We start from the raw sequence: 8,366 nt of genomic DNA, 5'->3' as shown, positions 1-8,366 counted from the left end.
TAGTGATGCCGTTAATTCACAATCACTATGTTTATGATCAGCAGAGACAATAATTAGCCATGCTGCTAACGTTGTGCACAGTTAGCGACGGTGAAAACCATACGTCACCTCCAGAGTCTCTAAATCCCTCTGGGGGCTAACTTGTAGTCCGAACACACAGAGTGAGCGGACTTTTGAGAGGGTGTGGCCTGAGGCTTTCCCGGTGGCCACTTTCCCCCTCGTGGAAACACGGCTATTAATAGAACAAAAGTTTATCAGTTTGAACATTGACCTATAAATACCCACCTGCCCAGGTATGTTTAGGGGAAGGGTTAGGATTAAAGTAAAGTAAAAATGCATATACGGCTTCATGTGAAAGTTAACATCTTCAAGTTTGTGCAATTGTGCTTGTTTATCAACACAACTGAAACTACACATGCTTAAAAAGAAGATTTGGGTCTATCTATCGTTATTTATGATTTGGACACAGTCCCAACTTTTTTGGAATCTGGGTTGTAAAAGCTCCAATATTTCTAAATCGAGTCTAAGCCCCATTAAAATGCAACCAATAGATGTGTTCTTTAGCAACTGTTTAATGTTGCCTGGGTCTGTAGTTGCAGTTGTCCTGGTGGTGTCCTGGGAAATCTCTGAGAAACACTACACTGCCCAGTTTTCATGCTTTGCAGTGGACAGGACCATTGTTTGAGAATTCTACAGCAGTTTTGGAAACAATTTAACTTCTACATATCAAGTCAGTCACAACAAAATGTGTAAGGCATGAATTGACGTGTGCACTCAAGCACTTTGTCTTTGAACAAGATGGAAATCTTGCTTATTTTTATTAAAGAAAATGTTTGGACATATCTTATCCTCAACATTATCCAATCTTGTTTAATTTCACATACAAATAGCATCTTGTTAGAAATGCTGGTGATGAATATGACTCATTTAAAGACTCTCATCTCATCTATTAAATACTGTATCATGTGTACTGAATCCTCTTAGCTCCTGAATCCTCTCAAGGACAACCCGTGAGTTTCCATTCTCCCTGCCTGCATTCCTGCAGGAAAGCAGTGAGTGTGCAGCACCAAGCTGAAAACACATCTACTGAAGAAATCACATACACATATACCGGAAAATTATTCAACTCCTTCAGATCATAAAATTAATCTTGGTAAAAAATGTTTAGTTAAATGAGTTCTGCAAGATTTCAATCTTATGCAGCCTCAAGTAATAATCAAGAGTAAATGGTCAAATGAATGATGGTGATGATTCAATGAAGCTGCAATCATATGGGCTGAAATATGTGTCACCAGACACTGAATTTGAATTTTTTATATTTGAATTTGAATTGCTTAACTTGAATAAATGCATTAAAAAACTGAATTTGAATCACATAATTTGAATTGTTCAATTTGATCCATTGCATTGAAAAACTGAATCTGAATTGTAATTTGAAATGAATTTATTTGTTTGGAACTGAACATTTAGTTCAATTCAAATTCAGTTCGCAAAATTCAATTTCAATTTTCTGCAACGAACATCCGGGTAGTTGAGGCAGAGCAATCGAGCACAGATACACAGAGCGCCTCTTAGGCCAATCAGAACCTCCGTTTTCTTTTGTATCATTTGTTGCCACCTGGTTGCCACTCGCCACGAAACAGAGGAAGAAGTTAGACTGTATGACCATGGATGAGGCTGGAACGGAACGGAAGTGCTGATTGGCCGAAGAGACGATATGGCAACTGGGTGGCAACAAATGTTAACAAAATAAACGGAGGTGCTGATTGGCCAAAGAGGCGCTCTGTGTATCTTCATCGCAGAAAATTTTAATTCAATTTTGCAAACTGAATTTGAATTGTGAGAACTGTTCAGTTCCAAACTAATAAATTCAATTTTAAATTAAAATTCAGATTCAGGTTTTCAATGCAATGATTCAAGTTAAGCAGGTGTTCTGGTGTACTTTGGAATAAAATGGAATTTTATTTAATTTTGGAAATTAAAGGAATACTTGATGGAATATCGTTAACATTATTTGATAAATACTATCTAGTTCCCTTACCCCTACACTTTCACCTGTCTGAAGATGGGAATAGTTAATTGTTATCGAATATTTTACCTACTGACCTTGAACCTCTTTCCTGACCTTAACTTTTTTATAAATGGGAATGAAACCTAGCCTAAACTTAACCCATGTCATATTAAGAAAATACAGCTGTGCTGTGGGGCATCTTTTTCAGGTTCCCGTTACATGCCAAATGGAAGATGGGGAACATAGGACCTCAGAAAAATAGGAATTAATCATAAACAGCTTCTCCCTGTGTAGTTAATATTTTAGTATTGCTGGCATTTTAGCCAATGTTGGAACATTGGTCGAATATTTATCTTTGACCACTTGGGACCAGGCGGAAACCTCCAGGTCTAAACAGTGAAGCAAACCCAGAGGTTCCTTGCAAAAGCAATCCGGTCCTATCTATCTCAATACAAAATGAGATGACTTCTCACTTGATTTATTACCTCAGAAAAAATTCTCATGGACATGAGACATGATCAACATTATGATCTCTATTGCAGTCTTCTTCAGACAATCATGGTAAATGGTAAATGGACCTGTACTTAACGCTTTTCTAGTCGTTTTGCGACCACTCAAAGCTCTTTACACTACAGACTGCGCTCATTCACCCGTTCACACACACATTCATACTAGTGGCAGAGGCTACCCTAAACCATGGGTCTCAAACTTGCGTCCCACGAGCCAATTGCGGCCCTTGTGACGATATTGTGTGGCCCCCACCTTGATATGAAAGTTTAATGTCAGTTTTATATGAATGGCACTTTACTGTGTTGTCTTTGGAAGGTCCCTTTAATTACTTTTTTGGGTAATTTTGTGTCTATTTTGGTAATTTTGTGTCTTTTTTTGTAATTTTGTGTCTTTTTTTAAATAATTTTGTGTCTTTTTTGGTTATTCTGTGTCTTTTTGTGTAATTTTGTGTCTTTTTTAAATAATTTTGTGTCTTTTTGTAATTGTGTCTTTTTTTTGTAATTTTGTGTCTTTTTTGGTCATTTTGATACTGCCTCCAGCTGCCCCCGGGTAATTTGAGTTTGAGACCCCTAAGCTAAAACGGTGCCACCTGCCACCATTGGGAAGTCATTCTCACACCGATGAAGGCAGCATCAGGAGTAATTTGGGGTTCAGTATCTTGCTCAAGGATACTTTGACATGTAGGCTGCCATGGTCGAGGATCGAACAACCAACCCTCCGATCACTAGATGAACGATCTACCAACTGAGCCACAGCCGCCCCCATCATGTTAATTGTGTAAACAATAGCCCCATTTAGAGGAAAATAGATGATAAAGAATCTTTTGATTTGGGGCCTGGCTACCTGATACTATCTAAATCTAAATAGTATCTAAATAGTTGTGAAATTGAACTTTGAGCCTGTCATCGTGTGTTTTCACATAATGAAAGTTTAATTTCAAAATGTTATGTCCAGTGTTCGTTTGTACTAAAAGACAGTTGGCTGTTAAATTTTTCTGGTAATCAACATACATTTTCTTTTAGCGTTAACAATTTATTTTGAGATACAACAGTCCTCACTCCTCCCCAGTCTCTCCCGGTTTCAAAAAACAAAGATGGAGACAGCCGTAACACTGAACTCAATACTTCAAACGGGCAGTCCATAAACCAATGGGTGACATCGAGGTGACTACATCCATTATTTAAATACAGTCTATGCTTGGGACAAGTGAAACAAGTTGAAACACAATGTCTGATATTGTCCAATATTCACCAGCTAATCCAGACAATAAACCAGCAGATTCTGGAAAGCTCTAGGAAGAACTGAGGAGGACCTGCAAAGTTGATGATAATTCTCTGTTGGGTCGCCACAGTGTTATAGTAATATGGAATATTGATATATGCAACTTCAAAAGAGTTTTCCATAATCATAATAAACCATGATACTTTTTAATGCAGTTTGATGTATCTGTTTGTTTTCTGTTCATCCAGCCCTCTGCTGCTGCTGTTAAGAGGAAATGGAGAAGACAGAAAACTGCAGTTAGACTTTGAATCACTGCAAGTCAATGTATGTTGTAAAGGTCTTTGGTTAAATAATACATGTTGGCAGATATGCTGCTAAAAAGATATCCTGTCCAATCAATAAATGACAGAGTTGTTCAGCTCAGATGTGTCTGTACTTTTCATTTGTTTGTTCAATGATTGTGTGCATGTGTGTTTGCTTGTGTCTATGTGAAAGTGTGTGAGAGACAAAAAGAGAAAAAGCAGAGTGAATGAGTGGAGAATTATCTTCACTTTATTGATCATCATTAACAAAATTCTTGGAAACACTGTGAGGTGTCTTTGCTGTTCTGGGACCATTTCCACTGAATGGATGAGTGGGTTTGTTTCCCTGTAGGAACTGGAAACCCCTTTCTCACGTAAGCATGGGAAATAAAATCAATCAGCCCATTTGAACAATTAAAAATAGGAATAGATATTATGTATACAGAGGAGACAGAAAACAAAATTGCAACCTTTACACTCACATGCAAATGAATTGACCTGGGATATTTGACCCATTTGAATGAAATAAATATATATAATTGTGGGGCCTGCACTGCATGAAAAATTCTCTGACAACAACTGACTATGACTGAATTCATTTGTATATTTGTGGTGTTGACATTTCCTGTTGCATGTGAAACCAGATCTGTTCCATCAAGTTATCTGGAAATCTTTGATGACTAAAACTCATTAAAACCCGCCATAAAAGGAGTGAAGCAAACGGAAGAAACTCACTCTTCTTGGAAAAGGTTGTTGCATGTAGACATCTGCAGAAAATACACACCTGTAAATTCACAATCAGACTTTTCCGTCGTATGTCTGCAAATCGGTCAATAGGAAATATTCACTTATGTAAACAAGTGGGGCATAAAAAATAAATGAATAACATGGTTAAATTCAGCTACTGGTCTGTAAAGGGTGATGATTTATCACAGGGCAAGTTCTCATTCATATCTCACTTTTTAAACCAAAACTTTAGTGTTGCAGTTTGATTTTATCCTTCAGGTGTTAATATGCAACACAGTCAGTCAGCTGCTGGATGGAGCTTCATATTGGAAAGTGAAAAGGGGCATCAATTTTTTTTTTTTATCTCACTCTCATTTAACTTTTAACCCTCCTGTACTCTTAGGGTCCTTTTTGATCCCAAATCATTTTCAACATACGATTAGATTAGGTTAACTTTCATCCTCAGGGGTCAAAAAGGACCCCATGACATTAGACTGGTTTTAGGACATGTAGCAAAAAAATATTAACAACTTTCTTTTCACCCTTCATGGCAACTAATGACCAAACATTGATATATCATTTTCAATTTTTTTTCATTATTATTGGTCAATTTTAGTCAAATATACAAAATTAGGCCACATATCAAGAGAAAAAAATTAATAAAACCTGAATATTTTTTTCAGTAGTTATAGTGGGAAAAAAATGTCTTGATGGGAATGCACAGAGTAGCTTTTGTCAACTATTAGTGAAACTTATGTTTTGAAAACATTGTTCATTTTTAGATGACAGCAAAAAAAAGTTTTAAAAAAATCGCACATGTGGTCAAAAACATTTTTTTCCCACCTTTTACGGCACATCAAGACCAACACATTGATATATAATTTTCATATTTTTTTCATTATTTTTGGTCAATTGTAGTCAAATATACAAAATTAAGGCCTCGTTTTCAAGTTTGACTGTCTGCATGGGTGTTATAATTTTTTTTAGGAGTACACAAGGGTTAATTACAAAGTATGAAGCTACATCCAGCAGCTAGCTTACTTAGCTTTGCAGAAAGACTGGAAACAGGGACACAGCTAGCCTGGCTCTGCGAAAGGTAACAATAGCTGCCAACCAGCACCTCTAAAGCTAACTAATTAACATTTCAACACCAGGCTTGTACAAAACATAATGTGAAGTACATTAACTCAAGTACACTTGAGTGCAATTTTGAGTGTTTTCTTTTTATGCTGCACTAAATTTATGAGGCAAATATACTACTTTTTACTGCACTTTTTTAAATCTCCAGTTACTAGTTAATAGATTCAGATAATAACTAATGCAAAATATAATCAACAAATGATTTATGAAATGTTAAAATAGGTTAACCTGTATAAAGTAACTAAAACCTTCACCAGTGTCTTCATTATAAACTCTCATTCAATAGTGAGATAACATCCTGGGTTGTGATGTTTGAACCCTCCATTGTTGAGTCAGTTGCTTGGAGTTATGGGTCTAAGTTCATCGTTGCCTGTCATGGTGAACACCCAAAATAGGCTGTGATGCTGAAAGAGAAGGCGTTTTGGGCTTGGTTGGCCTAGGGGTCTCCTGAAACAGCAGACAAGTACTAGTTAACCAGAACGACTGGAGCTGTGTCCCACTAAAATTGGAATGATGGTCTCAAACATGCCCCTCATTAGAAGAATTGTTGTGCTGCTAGAAATGTCTAAAATAGGTGAAAAAGATACATCTGAATAAAACACTAGGTCAGATTTGTCTGCTTTCCAGACAAATTGGGTACCACCTGTAAAACAGAGTATTGTTCTGTAAAAAAAAAAAAAGGTTTATGAAGATGTTAATGTTTTTATTAGAGTGCCTTAGTGATTTTGTTTTTTCTTTTCACAGAGCCAGGTTATTATTACATTTTCTGTCTATGTCAAACCTAAGTTGGCTGGCTAATGCCTACTTTCATATTTAACATAAATTAATATAATTATCAGCAAGAAAGCCAGTAAAGTTATTTTCCAAAATGTCAAACTAGACCTTTATGTTCACATAAACTATTGTCTCTGTTAGTTACGCAGAATGTTCACCAACAGAAAAGACACATAGCAACTGAATACACCCATCAATGTCCTTGAATAAAACAATGCACTCTAACCTGCTCCAGACATTGTTGTGTAATTGTGTATATTTGTATGTGTGAGCCAGACAAATATGCAAAAAATGGCAAAAGCCTAATTGCAATGTGAGTAATATGGCCACAGAGTGAAACAAGTCACCACTTCCCTTTCACCTACGACTTTGGGCTAAAAGCACCAAACACATCCACCCAGAGACCACAATGTGAGTGACTCTCTCTCCCCTGTCATTACTGGATGTTTACGCTGTGGGCAAACTGCTTCAGCTCACCACTTTGCCAGCATGGGGAGGGGGTGTGGATGGATTGTAGCCTCTGCTCTCTGGGCGATGCTGGAGCTGCTGATGCTGAGCCGAGCGGCTGTATAGCAACAGGCAAACAGCACAACAAAGCTGCAGGTCCTCTGGGGACATTGTTAGAGCTCCTGCTCTCCTAGGAACAACACGAGGAGTCGGAGGCAGCGTGCAATTTATCTGTTAGATAACACACACACACACACACACACACACACACACACACACACACACACACACACACACATTCTGCAGTCCCTTGATGAAAAAAGCTTCAATATTCCTGTAGTATATTATATCATGCAAATGACAGCTAATCAAGGACCTTGATGGTATGGAAGTAATCAGTGGCGGACTCAGACTGTTTGAAGGGCAAGGGTGAAAAAATAAAAAGGGCACATTCTGTACAACATGGGGCCCCACCAGCAGCAAAAAGCTATGATGCATTATGTATGATGAAGTAGTCCTCATCCTTGTTTACGATTGGCATTAAGTTGAACGAGATCCAGATCAAAGTAGGATATGGTACTGAAGTAAACCGAGCCATCTAGGGGGGTCCGGGGGCATGCCCCCCAGGAAAGTAGTTTGTACATTTTTAAGTAAAATACATTATTCTTATGCACTTTGAGAGCTAAATGAGAGCAAGCACCTCATATAACATTTTGGCTTTCCACGAGGACATGGAGTAGCCAGAGAGTGATTAAAAACCCAAATTTAGTGGCCTCCCACACATTCTAATGCCACTATTCCATCTTGTCATTGCTTATTTTAATGAATTATTTAAAGGAGAATAAGGGTTCATTTACGTTTTATTTCAAGCATTTTATATTCATAGCATTCTTGTAAATTCTGTGGTGGATTCTGTTAACACACTGTGCTCTTATTTTGAAAGCTGGCTACCAAACAGTGTATGCAACAATGTTTGGCCCTCTGACCGGCCAGGACAGGTTGACAGGTTTTAGTTCAAGATGTTGTGGGGAAGGGACCGAGACAAGGCCCGGGTGGGGTGACCGGGTGTGTGAATGCATGTCTCGGAGAAGGACGGAGAGGTGGGTCAGGGTTTTGACTGACTGACGGGTGACAGACTCTGCTGAGCAACGGCAACACAACGCAAAATAACTTTATGTCATGAATAGTGTAAATACATGAAATGTGATGTAATCGCAGCACATGAGACTCTGGGC

Source organism: Centropristis striata, chromosome 3 (assembly GCF_030273125.1).
Source record: "Centropristis striata isolate RG_2023a ecotype Rhode Island chromosome 3, C.striata_1.0, whole genome shotgun sequence".
NCBI lineage: Eukaryota > Metazoa > Chordata > Actinopteri > Perciformes > Serranidae > Centropristis > Centropristis striata.
This window is presented reverse-complemented; position numbering follows the sequence as displayed.